The sequence below is a fragment of the Pleurodeles waltl genome, chromosome 5, assembly GCF_031143425.1.
Source record: "Pleurodeles waltl isolate 20211129_DDA chromosome 5, aPleWal1.hap1.20221129, whole genome shotgun sequence".
Classification (NCBI taxonomy): domain Eukaryota; kingdom Metazoa; phylum Chordata; class Amphibia; order Caudata; family Salamandridae; genus Pleurodeles; species Pleurodeles waltl.
Genome location: NC_090444.1, coordinates 212097031 through 212115238, shown reverse-complemented (window position 1 = coordinate 212115238; position 18208 = coordinate 212097031). Strand labels below are relative to the sequence as shown.

Sequence of the window (18208 nt, the reverse complement as noted above, 5' to 3'; positions counted from 1 at the left end):
TGTGACAATTACAAATCCATGTGGTCTCTGGGCTTCTTGATATTTTTAAGTGACTTCCCCATTACCACATGTTGGAGTATTGCAATTGTTGTCATTACCAGTATTCCAATTAGATCTAGCTATTTTAGGGATTTTTATTGTGCAGACCTAACAAGGGCAACAAAACACTTTAAAGAGAACGTTCTGGAGATACAAATAACATGAAGAAGCTAACAAGAGACAATTGAAATGAAGGGATACCTAGGATTAAAAGAACACGGGGAAAGCGGGGGAGCTGAAGGAATGAACCATTAGACAAGAATTTGCTTTTTGAAAAGATGAGTTTTGAGATCTTCACTAAACGAAATGAGGTTTGAGTTTATTCTGAGCCTTAGATTCAAGCATTCATTGATGAGAAAAACCTCTACTTTGAAGCAAAATGAATATTCTACCATGTTCCTAAGAAATAACACCCTGCATTTGTTATATAAGCAATTGGGATATTGTGGCTATACACTCATATGATCTAAATAGTTTAAGAGGAAGGGTTAGAATTATGACTTGACACTGACTAGTGTATACTACCAGGCAGTGGAAGTACAAAGCTGACAAGATCTGATGATTCAGTGAATTATGAAAGCACCCCGGGAGCCTGTATATGACCTCATGATTGCTTCACAGAGTCCATCACAAGTATCACTGAGTTGGATAACTATAAGCAATTGTTATTGGGCAATAGCGTCAAGGGATCCATTGTTGAAAATGTGCACTAAACAAAGACACCTTTCATGTGAAACAGGCATCGATATCAACATTAAAAATGTTGCCAGAAATGCAGATCTAGTAAATCACCGAAAGGTAATGTCCTCGGCTTCTTGAAGTGTGTCTGTTTTTAATTTGATCTGATAATATCGCAACCTGATGGTAATCAAGCAAAGTGTACGAATAAAGTGATTTTGGTAAGCCTTCGAACTTTGAACAGATTTTCACTGTGATAGATGAAGTGAAATCTTAGAGTGCCTGGAGACTGCACAGGGCCTTGAGTCTGTCAATGCCTGGTTATCTGAGGCCGGACGTTGAATATGAAGTGGCTATTAAGAGGAGGCAGGCTGTGTGTCTGTCTCTGGTGAAGATAAACAGTCCTGTCCTCCCCAAAATCATCACCTCCCATCTTTTGAGGAGGTTTTAAAATGCAACACATGAAGGGCCAGCAATGGAGTGAGGCGTGCCTCCTGGGTCCTTCAGAGCCCAGTTGGCTTTCAGCATTGTCACGGCACCAAGAGGGCGACTGCAAGGCTCTAGCTGTGATGTGAGGTTGGCAGCATCTCAGTACACCTGGGAGAAGTGTCTTTACTTTGTAAGCAAGCTTCGTGCACCAACCTCACGAGCCACCTGTAGCCACGTGCCAGCCATCTTCTGGAGTGAGACACCGCAGCCCACTGGAACAGAGTCCGCGGTGCAGCGCTCTGTGGGGGGAAGGCTGGTGCAGGATCACAATACTGGAGACTGGTTTGATGACCCCTGTGCAGCCTGGACACCCTCTATGGATCACAGAGAACCGTGCACAAGCATGTGGGGAATTGTCAGCGCCTCTCCCCCCGCCCGCTCTGGTGGTGCAGCAAGGGCAACGTGGACACGCTGCTGCAGCTCCATCTTGTGCTTTGCCACTTCACTTCAGATGATGTGGTGCCCCAACAACACAGCCCTGACAGTGTAGCGCCCCCACTGGTCGCATTCTAGATGGCACGAAATACTCTACAAGTGGGTGAGCTAATTGACATTGCTTTGGGGCCCTAAAGCCCAGTTACACAGAGCGCCTAGTTCGGGTGATCACTGGGTGATGGACAGGCCCTGGAACTCTGTAGTGGAACTTTCACCCCATCTCCTCACCCCCCAACTGCCACCTTGCCATCAATAGTGCATATGAGGCATGTAGGTGACAATATACCTCGGTTGGCTCTATGGTAGTGTGTCATCACGAAGGGGCAACTCTGTGAGTGTAAACTGTTTGGTGACTGCAGAGGGCTGGCCGGTTGGGGCTCCTCAACACTTGCGGTGCATTTAAATTGTGATCTGCCCCTGTGGCCGTCTCCATCAACATGTTTTCTCCTGTCCCATGCATTCAGACAGGTGTTCCCACTGGCTCAGGGCCTGCTCTGACCATATCTTGGCACTCCCCACCTGATCATCACGTGCCACGAGCACCTTAGCTCTAGGACTTCGAACTTGGACCATACTGCGGGGACTGGCTTCGCCCTCTGGTCCCCCGAGATACCAAACGCCACCATGTACCACCTCCTCCCCACCCAGGAGATTGATATTGACCGTCTATCTGAATCAACCAATTGTATTGTGTCTCAGTGTCTTTCCTGGAATCCCAACTGCACCCTGTCATGCCCTGTGGCAAATCAGCAAAGGACACATCCAGCGGACCAACCAAGGACAATCTGATTACCTCCTTGTGGCACAAAACACCCTCCACAGCCATGGACTCTTCCGACTCCTCCTCTGTGACCACACCCAGAGATGCCACCTCTGTGCCCATATCTCAAGCCTGCATGGACAATTTTCTACAGGAACTCAGATCTGAAATCAGTTCTCAAATCGGAATTGAAATCTTGCATACATAATCTTAAGTGCTATGTCAATGAGCTTGGTGGGCGAGTGGATGATCTAGAACATACTGCGGATGCCTGATCGGAAGACCAAGAAGCATTATGGCGCAAAGTCACGGCCTTGGAGGAATAACATCCCTGAACCTCAGATGAAGCAGGAAGATCTTGAAAACAGAAGCCAGAGATACAACATCTTCATTAAGGAAGTCCCCAGGGAGCAGAGGGCAACAATATAATGCCCTTCGCTGGAGAACTCCTGCATGCGATCCATGGGGATGATGATGCCTCTCCCCCTGCACTTGTAGTTATGGTAGCATTTGCATGTTTTATTAGCAAGGACAGTGTCCCTCATTAACATCCCTCTTAGTACGGCCTTCCCAGCATGTGCAGTAGAAACAGAGTGTTCGTTTTCCTTCAAAAACTGTTCCAAGTATGAACATAATACTTGTTTCTCTTGTAGAATTTTAAATGAGGAAAGATTGAGTCTCCAGGGGGATTTTGGAAGCGGTGAGAGTCCTAAGTCAATACTGATGTCAATAAGATGATGATCTGATACTCTACAGGGAACAATTTGCGCATCAGTCATTAATTGTAAAACAGAGGCGTGTGTGTGTTATCAGAGATTTTGGAGGTAATACTTGCATTAATTACTTGACCTACCCAATCGCATTTTAATTTTTTGCTTTCTAAAGATGTGAGATGAGTCTCTTGCAATAGGGCTGTTATGGCAAATATAAGTTAGTATCTTCTTCCGTTTAATAAATTGTGTCAATCCATGTACATTAAGGGAGACGATTTTCAAGGGTTTTGATGGGATGTGATGCATGAGAGAAAATAATGAGTTGCTAACTCGATAAAAAAAGGGTTTAAATGGATGTGTATTAATATAATGGTCATGCCAGTGTGCAGTGATTTAAGAGCAACAAAAATCAATGTTGCAGTGACTTGAAAATGGATACGGTGCAGGTCTTTTATTATAACTGAAAGGAAATATAAAACTAGTGATCAAAAAAATAAGTCCAACAGCAAGTGTTCAGACTAAATAGTACAAGATTCAAACTTCGTAAACGTTTAAAACTTTTAACTGAGATAAAGCACATAGTGCGGAGCAAGAGGAGGGATTACAAGGCCGAAAGCCTTATAAATAAACAGCAGCATATAAACGAAATATAGTAAACTTATATATCAATTAGGAGTAAAAGGCAATCCAATCACAATGATCTCTGAAACATAAGATGTTAATGGAATAGCGTTAATATAAATTAGTGAGAAAGTGCATCATATCATCTTTCTCCCGCTGTTCTGGAAGACCAATAATTCTAATATTATCCCTTCTACTGCGATCTTCTAATTCAAACGTCTTTTACTGGCGATACCATATGTCATGACCATGCTCAAATATATTTTTAAGATGAGATTCGACCTCAGATAGACAGCCCTCTACTACTTGCAGGCTTGGATGAAACTGAGCAACTTCACCCCTAAGAGAATGTACTTCCTGAGTGTTTGCTGATACTGCATTGTTAACCGAAGATATTTAATTTTTAATGTCCAAAAGTTTTTTAAGCATAGTGTCCATTGTTGTAGCAGGAGTATCGAGAGGTTCCAATGGGTAATGGGGCCGTGCCAGATGAAGCAGTTGCCAGGGCCACACTATATGACAAATGTTTGATATGTTTCAATTTTGACATGGAGATATGACTGGTTCCAAGTAATACACAGATTTGTCTCAATTATATGGATCCCATGCCAGAAGGAGGCCTCTCTTCCTTCAAAGCATTATTATATCATTCCTCATTGCTATAGCAGCAAACAGATCTGATCTGATTAAGCTTAGAGATCTGGGTTTAAACCATAATTTTTTTGCCCACCACACCACCCCCAGTTTGGACCCAGCCATGTGCAAATCAGTCTTGACCCTGTTCCCCAGATGACTGGGGGTGAATGTTTATATTTTCAGCATTCCATCCATCAGGTGTTCTTTTTGCTTTTGTCCCCCTAAGTGGGAACGGTATGCCAGACGTGGGTCCCTTGCTCTCTGCACCACTGGATTTAAGCTAGCCTGGCTGATAAAGGGTGATACCCGAAAACCAGTCCCTGGATGCTTGTTTCCAGTCAAGGGAGGACCTGGTATGGCAGTTCGGGATGGACTGATCCCATGGGGAACAGGGTCAAGACTGATTTGCAGATGTCTGGGTCCAAACTGGGGTGGCGTGGTGGGCAAAAAAGTTATTGATTAAACCCAGATCTTTGTGACTTTGGGTGAATATTTGCATTGTTCAGCATTCCATCCATCAGCTATTCTTTTTGCTTTTGTTGCCCTAAGTGGGAAGGGTATGCCCAGACGTGGGTCCCGTGCCTACTGCGCCATTTGATTCAAGCTAGCCTGGCTGATGAAGGGTGATACCCTGAAACTGGTCTAAGGATGCTTGTTTCTGGTCCAGGGAGATCCTGGCTTGGCAGTTCAGGCTGGAATGTTCCAATGGGGCACATGGTCAAGACTGATTTGCATATGGCTGGGTCCAAACTAGGGGGGCATGGTGGGCAAAAATACAATGGATTAAACTCAGATCTTTGTGACTGGGACCGAATGTTTGATTTGTTTCACATTCCATCCATCATTTGGTTTGTTTGGAATCATCTTATGTGCAACACGAACAAAACGGTTGCTCTCTTATTTGGTGCATTTCAACCCAACTGATAGTCCAGCTGTTGTCTGGACAGCGCTCTCTCTCCACCTTCCCCATCAGTGGTGGCAAAAAACCGTGGGGGGAAATTTGATAATCAGTTGTCTTTTTTCCTACAAGTATCGGCAGATGTTGAAATGTGTTTTGGTCTGTTGCGCTCTTTGAAGAAATTCTTGCAGTTTTTTCCCATGTCCATGCACAACGAAAACGGTTTTTCATGTCCTCATTATTTCTAAAATGGACTATGCCAATGTTCTCTATCTGAAGCTGACAGATTATTTGAGGATTAGACTCCAGACGGTTCAGAATGTGGCAACTCTGCTCAGTCTTAAACTCCCTTTTTGGACCTTGGTATCACCTTTTTAACGTTCTTTGCACTGGCTTCCGATGAACAAACACATCCTGTTAAAAGCCCTAGAAGTTTTTCTCGACTGGGCCTCCATTTTTGGTGACCAGAATCCAACACTTTGTGCCTACTAGAGCACCACACTCTGTTCAGACTTACTTTGTGGTAGTCCGGGGAGTAAGGCGGAGGTGGGGGAGGTCGCTCCTTCTCCCTTTTAGGGGCTCGTGTGTGGGGAAAGCTTTAGTTTGAGCTCCAATTACTCGCTTCTGAGGCATCCTTCAAGAAAAAGCTTAAGACCTGGCTTTTTGTGCAGCAATAATGGTTTCTTTGTTCCTAATAATACTCAGTGCCGGGATACTGTGTGCTTTATAAGACCCTCTAATTGATTGATTGATTGATTGATTGATTTGTAGCCTCCTGTCACTCCAATCTCAGACACGATTGCTTTGCAGGTGGAGGTGTGATGTTGGGATTTTGTAAGCACACGAATATCAAAAAGCAGGAACCTGGTGCTATGCCCTGTTTTAACAGCAAAGTTATATGTGATGTTGCAGAATAGCTCAATGGAAAAAGCTGAAGTGCAAGAATTGTGAGGAAGATGTCTGCAGCACTACAGCCACAAGAGAAAAGGTCCTTTTGGACAGGCCCGTTTACTTGTGAGACCAGTAGTAGTATATCTGGAGGTAATATAAGTAAGTGGGAAAGACCATAGTGAATTTTCTATGTCTGACAGGAAGGAAAAATTCTTGATGAAAGTACTTGGGGTGGGTGTTAGAGTCTTGATCTCAGTTGTCCCATTAATCAAGAATCGATGGAACTGGTGTAAACAGAAAAGATGATAGGATGTGTGACCTTCCCACAGACAAGAGTTTAACAGACGCATTGTGGATATAGTAGAATGGGCAAGTACATAGTGGACTATGCAAGATGCGTACGATGGAACAGTCATGTCAAGAAGCACTGTGGGCCGAAGTAACAAGAGTTATAACAGTGTAAGGAGATTCTTCATAGCATCTTAAGGGGGAAAAGCAAGCTTGAGAAAGTTTATTCACCTGAACTCACAAAGATAAATTGCAATCGATGAACAGCAGCGGATATCTTACTGGGTGCTGGTATCAGGCACAGCTTAGCAATTGGAGCCAGTAGTCAGGAGCACAGACATCATTGCTGGCCCCCATTACAAGCATCTTTACTGTAGAATCAGTTCATTTGATCCAAATATTGATCCTGGACCCGCTTACGGTACACATGGAGAGGTGCAAACACAGTCAGTATTCACCCGGTCTAGGTGTGACAGGATCGGGGTGCCTCCCCCAAATGAAAAACAAGTGATGCCCCAGGAAGTTATAGGGGCAGCTACTGGGTGGGCATACACATTTAACAGAATGGGTGAGGGAGAGGGTCCTGAGAGAACACCACAGCAATTGTGAAAGCAGAGGAAAAGAGGCCAAATGGTTGACCCTACCAAAAATGAGAGTTAACAGCTGACGACCACTCACACCTCTCAAAATGCTCAGGCACACATAGAAAAAGTAATCATACTGATCACAAGCATAAGAAATGTGATAGTTAAGTTTCTCTTTATGATCATGAAGATCTGGGCTTATTATCATCGTGGGCTGTTCGCTGACTTCCGTAGGTCCCTCATTTGTCATTTGTCAACAGTGAGAGCTACAAGACACCGCTCAGCGTGCAGAATTACTGGTAAAACATTAAGGGGCAGATTTAACAAAAGTGGCGCTGCATGTTGTGCAGAGCCACTTTCCTTGTGCCCCTTAGCGTCCCCCTACCGCCAGCATGTGTGCACCGTATTTAAAATATAGCGTACCATGGCGCAGGGTAGGGAACAATAGCGTCATTTTTTTAACGCTATTGATCTACTCTTCAGGAGTAGCGCCAACATTTCAGCACTACTCCTGCAGAGTACATAGGGACCCATATAGATAGCTCTGAGCAGGCGTTAAAAGTGCCAAAAAACATGGCACAAGGACATCTCCTAGATTTCCTTGCACCATTTTTTTCAGCCCCCCTAACAGGGGAATGCCCCCACTAATGGGGGAACCCCACCTTGCATACTTTATGCTTTCAAAGACCAGGAAAACAAAAATCAAAGGGACACATATTTTGTCAGGTAATGTATCAAGACAATATTTTTTTCAATAATCTTTCAAAGTGTATTTACCTTTTCAACGTAAAACATTAACAAGACTTATTCCTGCTAATGCTTTTACTTTTTTTTTTAACATAAGTCAGGCAGTGAGCACTTTATAAAAGAAATATCAAGTCGGTACAAGCAGTTGACTATAGGTTATATGAAAAGGCAGTTGTAAGGTGAATAACCACAACTAGGGATGATTAACGAGCACTAGAAAATTCGGAGGCATTATGTATAAAGAATCTGGGCAATCTGTTGCTGGATGTAGTAGGGTGAATGCCGGGGGAGTGGTGGTCGTCATAAGATGCTTTTGCGTGGCAGTATTGTGGACTGGGGTAAAACACTCTAAATGCTAAACGGTATTAGCTGCTCCATTTGAGACCCCATACAGTCTAACGTGCCAGTCCTTAAACTATCTGGCAGTGATTCTGTACTTCAGGTGACAGTCACGGCTGCGGAATTCCTGTTCATCAATCTTCATGTCTCTTGTGTGCACTATACAAATAGACTGGTCTGTTACTTTTTCTGTCGTAGTTCCATGCAGCGCAAGCCTGTTCTACGAGTTTATAGTGCCCCCGTGTGGTTCAGTAAAGGATGTGCCTCTACTGCAAAGCAAGATATGCAAAAATACATTTGCGGTCACATAGCACTGAAGAGCAAAAACACAGATTTGTGATAAACGTGTGTTTTGATACGAACAGAAACAATTTAATAAGACATAAAAGTGGCTCTCATTCGCAAAAAAAGTTTTGCAATCCATTCCAAATAGGAACAGGCATGAAAGGGGCGCCCTCTTCTATTTGCTAATCATGTCAGGCGCTTGGGGACGAGCGAACAATGATCTAGAGGACCACTGCATGGTCCCCTCCTATGTCTTCCCAGCATTTCAACATTTTTTAAAAATACCACGGGCTGCTGTTTAAAACAAGCATTTTCAATGCAACGGGTCTCGCATTAGCTCGAGTTAGAGCTATTAGCGTTGTAAAGAAAAAAAAACGCGTGGGAAATAAACAGGTAAAGTAGTCCGGACACCGGACGCCATGCTGAAAACATAGAGCCTCGTATGTTTTTAGTAGTTTACCGGTGCTGTGTAGGTGGGCTAAACACCGGAAAAGGCATGACTTATGCATGCCTTTCACAAATGAAAGCAAGCTGATTTTAAAAGGCAAGCCCACAAACCAATGTAAGTGACTGAGGTGACATGGGCGTCTGTAATGGGTTCTTTATCCCGAAACGAATAAAGGGGATATTGGAATAATTGACAGGCGCAGAAGGTGAGGGTTTAGCCAATTTATTCTTGCTTTGGTTTTAAGGATGGAGCTTTTTTATCCCATGTTTCTTGTTCACAAGGATAACGCACTTGTAGTCCAAAGAAATTAACAAAGTTTCCTTTTTCTTCTCTTTCAGGGTTTTGGTGATAGTCCATAAGTGACCGGTCCAGCTTTGGGAAGGTCTCCGATCTTCCTCTACGTCAGTGGGCCAGGCTCTCAAAAAAAATAGAAGGACAACAACACAGGTAAGTGGGATATATATATTGTCAGTATATAGGGTTAGTAGGGTGGTGGGGGAATAGGTATGAGTGACGGAAAGTGAGGGTATAACTGTCCTTTAGTTTGTGGTTTTCCCTATAGGTGTTCTCAGACATTTCCTTCTTTGCAGAAATCCTCTGGCTGTCGGTTTCTTTGTGAGGTTAGATTTACTTTACTTTAGGGCTCTCTGTCATATAGTCTCCCCTTCCCTGCAGGACCTCCCTCTCTTTCCCTTATCCCCCCCTATTCCTAATAACCACCCTCTCGCGAACCCCCAGCTGTGGTACGAACGTACCTGAGGTGGCCACGCCCCTCCAGGGACGCGGCCGACACTTTGGCAGTCTCCCGGCTTTTCTCTGACGGGGGCGGGAGGGCCCCGGTGCTTCTCTCTCTCCTGCGGATCTCCCGATCCTTCGACGGGCTCCTTCCTCTCCGTCCTCGGTGTCCGGGTTTCCTTTTCTTCGGGTCGCGCTTGCCGAGCGTCTTCCTCCGTCTCTCTCTCTCCTTTTCCTTTTGGTCCGTCTTTTCTTTCGGTCGTCGTCCAGACGCCAAAGGCGTCTGACGCCATAGGCTTGCGTCCCTCTCGAGTGTGTCGGGCCCCATCGATGGCGGCCGTCACAATATTTTGAGGACCGGCGTCCGGAGACGTCCAGTTACACATCCCCTCCCTTGAATGGGGCTGTTCGAGACCCTAAGGTCCTGGGAACCGGGATAAATAGTCAGCCTGTCCCATAAGATCACCAGGGAGATGGCAAACCTGGAAGGAGAAAGGTTGAAGCTCCATAAACCATCTCAATATGCGACTGTTAGTATCTTTATATCTCGAGAGCCAGGTGAGGGGAGCGTGATCCGTATATAATAGAAAGGATCTTCTAGGAGGTAGTATTGGAGGCTTTCAATCGCCCACTTGATGGCGAGACATTCTCGTTCTATAATGGGATATTTTTGCTCCCTGGGAAAAAGTTTACGACTAATAAAGACCACGGGGTGACTAATATCTCTCTCATCTTTCTGAAAAAGTACGGCCCCCAGACCCACGTCTGAGGCATCCGTTTGGAGGTGAAATGGGATAGTGAAGTCAGGACATTTTAAAATTGGTTGGGTAGTGAGATATCTTTGCAGGGTATGGTAACTATGGGATTGTACTGGGTTTAAATTCGTGATATTTTTGGGTTGGCCTTTCCTCAGGAGATCGGTTAGGGGAGCGGCCACGGTGGAATAATGGGGTATAAATCTTCGATAGTACCCTACCAAGCCTAAGAATGACCGGACCTCCTTTTTCGTTGTGGGTGTATCTATCCGTAGGATGGCTTCAACTTTATTCATTTGTGGTCTAAGTATACCTTTCCCTATATGATATCCTAGATAAGAGATCTCATTGAATGCCAACCGGCTTTTGGAGGCGTTGGCTGTTAATCCAGCCCCTCGTAACGCTGTAAAGATTTTGTTTAAATGTGCCAAGTGGTCTTCCCAAGTCTCGCTGTGAATAACGATATCATCCAGATACGCGGCAGCGTACCTGGTATGAGGTCGTAGAATGGTGTCGATGAGACGCTGGAAGGTGGTGGGTGCCCCATGTAACCCGAAAGGGAGAACATTAAAATGATATAGCCCAGAGGGAGTAGAGAAAGCCGTTTTCTCTTTATCTTCTGGCGTCAAAGGAATCTGCCAGTAACCTTTGGTCAAGTCGAGTGTAGACATGTACTTAGCTTTTCCCAACTTCTCTAAGAGTTCGTCCACCCTTGGAAGGGGATATGTGTCAAACTGGGATATAGAATTGACTCGTCTAAAGTCAATACAGAAACGTATAGACCCATCGGGCTTTGGCACTAATACCACCGGTGAACACCAGGGACTCTGGGAAGGCTCTATAATGCCTAGGTCTAACATCTTTTCTATTTCGTTTTCTACCAGGATCTTTCTCGCTTCAGGGATACGATATGGCCTTAAGCATATGACCTTGCCAGGTGGGGTTATGATTTGATGATGCACCAACTTGGTCCTGCCTGGTATCGAGGAGAACACATGGGCATGATCATGGAGGAGCTGGGTTAATTGCTCACTCTGTTGGATCGAGATTTCACTATTTATGGGAGGCATATCCTTTCCGCTAGGCTGCTCAGTGGGACACCACCCTATCTCCAATTCCTTAACGGTGTTAACTAGGCATCCCCTGGTTGGTTCTCCCTGTGGTTCTTCCCACTTTTTTAATAGATTGACATGAAAGATCTGTGACCGGTTGGAACTGTCTGTGAGCTGGATCTTATAGGTCACGGGTGTTACTACCCCTATTACTTTATAGGGTCCCTGCCACTTTGCCAGCAACTTGTTGTCTGAACTGGGGAGAAGCACTAACACCTTATCACCTAGGGTAAAGGTCCTTAATTGAGTATTCCTGTCGTAATATCTTTTCTGCTTTTCTTGAGCCTTCTCCATATGTTCCCTCACGTTTTCCCACACATTTTGGATGTTGGTTTTTAACTCCTGGGTATATTCTAAGAGGGATTTTTCTCCATCCTCCGCCTCCCATAACTCTGCAGCCATATCTAACAAGGTCCTGGGCTGTCGTCCGAACAATAATTCAAATGGACTATGGCCCGTGGATGCTTGCTCATGGGTCCTGATAGCGTATAACACTAATGGGAGTTTTCTATCCCAGTCCTTACCTGTCTCTGAAATAGATTTCTTTAGTAGAGTTTTCAGAGTGCGGTTATACCTTTCCACCAAACCATCCGTTTGAGGATGATAAACCGCTGTTCGCAACTGTTTGATCCTCAGAAGTTGACATATTTGTGACATCAAGTTGGACATGAACTGGGTACCTTGGTCTGTTAAGATTTCTCGGGGAAAACCTATTCGAGAGAAGAACCCTATCATTGCATGGGCTACGCTCTTGGAGTTAATACTGCTGAGTGGGATGGCTTCTGGGTATCTGGTGGCATAATCTACCAATACTAGTATATAACGGTATCCTCTGGAAGAAGGTAGGAGAGGGCCTACAATGTCCATTCCTATTCTTGAAAAAGGGATGTCTATAATGGGAAGCGGTTGAAAGGGAGCTCTTCTTTTGGGACCCGGATCAATCATTTGGCATTTAGGACATTGCTGACAGAATCTCCTAATTTGTGAAAAGACCCCCGGCCAGTAGAACTTCCTCAACAGATATTCTTCCGTTTTCTCTCTTCCATAGTGACCCCCCCCCGGCTGGCTATGGGCTAGGTGTAGGACTTGTGGTCTATAAGGTTCGGGGACTAATAGCTGCTTCTTTTCTTCTCGGTTGTTACCAGTGACACGGTATAACAGATTTTTGATTATGGTAAAAGAAGGGCTTTTGTCTTGGGGGTTCCGGGGTCGTGCACTTTTCCAGGCATGGATCAAACTCGGATCTTCTCTTTGACAACTACGGAATGGGGGAAGGTCAGTAAGGGTAAGGACCTTTGTAATTACCCTAGTTGGACTCATGTTTCCTTGGGCGTAGACTTTTCTGGTTTCTCTTTTTTCTTTTCGGGAGGGTCTGTATCTAACCACCGGTGGTGTTATAGGCGTACTAGAAAAAGGAGCTCTTTTCCACCATGTACTCATGTCTTCAGAGTCTTTTGTACTGTCAAGAAGTTCCGAAAAGTCAGGGAAGTCGGTTCCTATGATAGCTTCTTCGACTAGCCTTTCCACCACCCCCATCCTTATGGGGACTTCTTTTCCATCCCAGGACAGGGTTGTCCAGATTAGGGGGTATTCTTTTGTATCTCCATGAATACAACATATGGATACCGTAAGTCCTGAAGTAAAAGGGGGGCTTTCCAGTAAATCAGCACGAATTACAGACTGACTGCAACCTGAGTCAATGAGTGCCACTGTGGTTCTTCCATTGACAACAAGTCTCTTCTTGTATCGGGTTTCCTTTCCGCCTGTATAGAAGACTCTCCCCCTAGTGACTCCTATTTCCATCGGTTCTGATTTTTCCGTTTTCAGCGGGCAAACCCGGGCGATATGTCCCCACTCTCCACAGCTAAAACACTGTGGTTGTTGCATATAGGATCTTTCTAATCCTCACAATTTTCCCGGATCCTCGGTTGGTTTCCGCCCCAGGGATGGGGAGGGTTCGGGGTTCTGTCGGATGGGGTTAAGTGTTGGCCGTACGGGAGGGATTTTGAACTCGAGGGAGCGGTGAAAGGCACAAGCTAATTCAATAGTGGTGTTAGTATCTGGACTTGGGTGTTGCTTGATCCAATTACGGGTATTGGTAGGTAGGGCGTCTAGATATTGTTCTAAGAGAACAACCTCAATGATATCCTCCCTATTGGTCCCAATGGGACCTAGCCACTTGAGTCCCAAGTCCTTAATCCGGAAATACAGGGCCCGGGGATTCTCGGAGGGTCCCCATTTGGCTTTCCTGAACCGGACCCGGTAATGTTCGGTATCAAACCCCACTCGCTCTAGGATACTCTTTTTAATATCCTGATAGGGTGTCGTTCCGCCTGGGTTTACCGCTTGATACGCCGCTTGGAGAGTTCCTGTTAATAACGGGGCGATATATTGGCCCCACCTATCCTGGGGCCAGGTGGCCGAAGTAGCAACCCGCTCGAAATTGGTGAAAAAGGCATCCGGGTCTTCGCCTTCCTGATATCGCTGCAGGACCGAACTGGGTACGTTCGGATGCACCCGGGTGGCGGCAATAGTGTCCGTGAGGTTTTTGATTGCAGTCTCATGGACCAACTGATTGTTGGCCATGATAGTGGCCTGACTTCTAAGAGCGCTTTGTAGGGCCTCCCTTTCCACTTTAGCCTCCTTCTGTTGCTCTTCCCACACTACTTGTAGATGCCTCTGCCCTGCGGCTAGCTGCTGCATCATCTCTGATAGGGTGGGTGTACCCTCCATCGTTTTAGGTTACCTGTCGTTGTTCCAATATCCCACTTCTGACACCACTGTAATGGGTTCTTTATCCCGAAACGAATAAAGGGGATATTGGAATAATTGACAGGCGCAGAAGGTGAGGGTTTAGCCAATTTATTCTTGCTTTGGTTTTAAGGATGGAGCTTTTTTATCCCATGTTTCTTGTTCACAAGGATAACGCACTTGTAGTCCAAAGAAATTAACAAAGTTTCCTTTTTCTTCTCTTTCAGGGTTTTGGTGATAGTCCATAAGTGACCGGTCCAGCTTTGGGAAGGTCTCCGATCTTCCTCTACGTCAGTGGGCCAGGCTCTAAAAAAAAATAGAAGAAGGACAACAACACAGGTAAGTGGGATATATATATTGTCAGTATATAGGGTTAGTAGGGTGGTGGGGGAATAGGTATGAGTGACGGAAAGTGAGGGTATAACTGTCCTTTAGTTTGTGGTTTTCCCTATAGGTGTTCTCAGACATTTCCTTCTTTGCAGAAATCCTCTGGCTGTCGGTTTCTTTGTGAGGTTAGATTTACTTTACTTTAGGGCTCTCTGTCATATAGTCTCCCCTTCCCTGCAGGACCTCCCTCTCTTTCCCTTATCCCCCCCTATTCCTAATAACCACCCTCTCGCGAACCCCCAGCTGTGGTACGAACGTACCTGAGGTGGCCACGCCCCTCCAGGGACGCGGCCGACACTTTGGCAGTCTCCCGGCTTTTCTCTGACGGGGGCGGGAGGGCCCCGGTGCTTCTCTCTCTCCTGCGGATCTCCCGATCCTTCGACGGGCTCCTTCCTCTCCGTCCTCGGTGTCCGGGTTTCCTTTTCTTCGGGTCGCGCTTGCCGAGCGTCTTCCTCCGTCTCTCTCTCTCCTTTTCCTTTTGGTCCGTCTTTTCTTTCGGTCGTCGTCCAGACGCCGAAGGCGTCTGACGTCATAGGCTTGCGTCCCTCTCGAGTGTGTCGGGCCCCATCGATGGCGGCCGTCACAATATTTTGAGGACCGGCGTCCGGAGACGTCCGGTTACAGCGTGGTTGGAAGCCCAAAGAGAGATTACAGAATGGGACGGAGCGCTTTGCGCTCGTCCATAAAAAGGTGACATAGAGATAGAGGTCTGCTGTTCCACTTAAGACATCATCCTTGCGTTCGCAGACATTTAAGAACAAGCATTTGCAATGCAATGGGTTTTGCATTTGCTTGAGTTAGAGCTATTGGCGTTGTAAATTCATAACTGGACTTTTCTTGCTACATAAATTGGTCAACTCTGCCTCATAATTTGGTCTTTTCCTCCCACATAATTTCAGTGGCCCTGCATATACCTAAAGCACTCCCATTTACCTTCTTCCTCTAATTGCAGCCAAAAATGAAAATGATGCCATTTAGCATCCTAATTTAAATCTGCCATGCTAATTCCCATAGAATACCCCTTTCCTCATCCCACCCTCAGAGTTGTTGGCTGGCTAACTCAATTCCCAAAACAAGACAGCCATGGAGGAGTAACGAGGGAAATAAATAAGAAGGGCCACCCAAACATAACAAGAATGTTCAGTGATAGTGTAATAAGGATGTTAAGTTGACCTGAATCATGGTCATAATTGCAGTAAGGAGAGATTAATAAAACATATACAAATATCATATAAACCCACCAAAAATCTTTTTCAGAAATAAAAGTTTGCCATTAGACTGCAATGCTCAGAACAGTCCACAGAGGACACCACAATGAAATTAGCATTTGTAAGAAAATTGGCCATGTTACCATATAGTTAGCCCCTAGAGAGCATATCCACATGAAAATAAAATAGCACAAAGTAATGTAATTTAACTACTAGGAAGGGGTGGTATATAAGGAGAAATAGTGTTCACCATAAATATCTACACAATTAATTTGACGGTGCTAATACAAGGTACCTCCCCTAGAACCCTGATAAGGACAATCCTAGGATTGTTCTCAACATATGAAACCACTAAAAGCACCCGTATTCTGTGTAATGTACAACAACAAATAAAATAAAATCAAAGTCCCAGGATATATTCCAAAATATTCTTCTTTATTGTTTTTTCACATTCCGCTCCAGCCAAGCCAACACGTGTTTCATCTGGGTTATATCTCCCCTTGACTTCCTCAGCGCTTTTTAAGGCTGCCAACAGTATATACAGAAATGTCTATTTTATCTCTCCTTTTTCTTTTTCTTTATTTCTACTTCATGCATAGACACATCTATAAATCTTCAAATTAGTGCACATATTCTATTTATAAAGTACCAGGTGGAAATCAAATAAAAGTACTAATAGTGATCTACACAAGTTGTTGTGAGTAACCAATTATTATCTCAACATACTTAAATCAATATCCTTTGTGACGTGTCAAAACTCTATGTGTTCCAAACATGCACACACAAGTGAAGTCCCTCATCCCATCTTATTTTGTGTCAGTTTTCTTTGTGCCCCTAATATCTATACTGCTTGTATATAACTGTACCTGCTAGTATGGAATTCCCAAATTCCTTTTTCTCTATGAGATCAGTTCCAATAAAAATTCAATTCCTCCTGTTCCAATTTCATTCCTATATAATAACGAATCAAGTAATTGTTATTGAGTTATTATCTCTAATACCATGTCTGACTCTAAATCTGCCGTATATTTGTTTTCAATTTATATTCACTTGCTTACTTCCTTACTAATTACTTGTCTGAGTATTATAATTATTAGACCGGATGTAAACTTTCGAGTGTATCCTGTAAAGCAAAATTAAATGCCTCAGTAAGTATTCATTATATATGCCCCAAAGTCATTGCCAAAAGCTCAATTTTATCACTTAAAAATATATTATCAAACCCACTTCTAAATGCATCAACTCGGTATCTCCTGACTCCGCGAGTACGCGTGGAGTGAATCAAACAGAGTACGCGTCTCCCCGCTAGTCAAATAGCCCCTCCTTCTTAGTATTAAACATAGAAAGAGGACTTCCTCATTCCACTCACTGTAACCCCGTCAGACGTTCCTCGATGGAGTCCATCTTCTATTCACTAATCGCTACTCATAAAAATAGAAAGAGGACTACCTCTTTCACATCTGTGCCTCATGCCTCATTACTAAATTACTAATGTAATATCTCCTCACTTGCTATAGTAATTTTCTCCTTTAAAATTTATATATATTTATAGAAAAAAGTCCAACTTTTATAGTATTAGATCAGCACAATTGTTGACATATTATAAGTTCGATCATAATTAGATACATGTTCTACGTGTTGGTATATAACAGACAATTATTATTATACCTAACTCTAATAGTTGCAATAGTTTTCAGCTACCAAATCTCATGTCTCCTATTCACCAAAGGTATCTGTATATATCTTATTCTCTCCTTATATATTGGTATCTTATTTGTATTCTCACTTAAAATAACTTATACTAAGTTCTCATTCTCCTTGTGTGTGCATAGTTTGTTACACGTCCCCACTAGTACATATTCACATACACAACCTTTCTCCTAAAGAATATTCCAATTCATAGTCTGAATTCAATCCGCATTCTACTGCACGTAATCTCATAATCCACATGGACTCCTTCCTCCTTAGTGCTAATCCCCTATTTCCTCCTCGCGGTCTTATCCCAATATGTTCGAAACCAAAGAATTTAAAATCCTTATGTGCATTTTGAGCACTACATCCCCTCATATGTATTGCAATAGGATATCTCTCATCATCTTGTCTGATGGCTCTCCAATGTTCAGCAATTCTGACCTTGAGTGGACGAATTGTACTGCCAACATAGATCTGTTCACATTTACAAATCAACATGTATATTACATAAATTGTATTGCAATTTATAAATGTTTGTATGAAATATCCCTTATTTCCAGCTCCAAAAAAGTCTTTCTGTGCTTGACATGCCCATTTGCATACCCCACAACTACCACATCTAAAAAACCTTTATTATATGTATCTAACCAATTTGTATCCAATTCTTTATTTGGATAACTAGAACATAAAGAACTACTCAAAGTTTTCCCTTTGCGA

General features: G+C 44.0%; 1 long non-coding RNA gene across 1 annotated transcript in view; it reads left to right on the top strand.

Moving 5' to 3' along the window:
• LOC138295539 (uncharacterized) overlaps window positions 1-18208 on the top strand; it is a 42178-nt gene that overhangs the window by 8091 nt on the left and 15879 nt on the right. The window contains exons 3-4 of the long non-coding RNA XR_011203618.1: window positions 9190-9298; window positions 14432-14543. This is a non-coding gene — a long non-coding RNA (uncharacterized lncRNA). The remainder of the gene's footprint in view (window positions 1-9189; window positions 9299-14431; window positions 14544-18208) is intronic.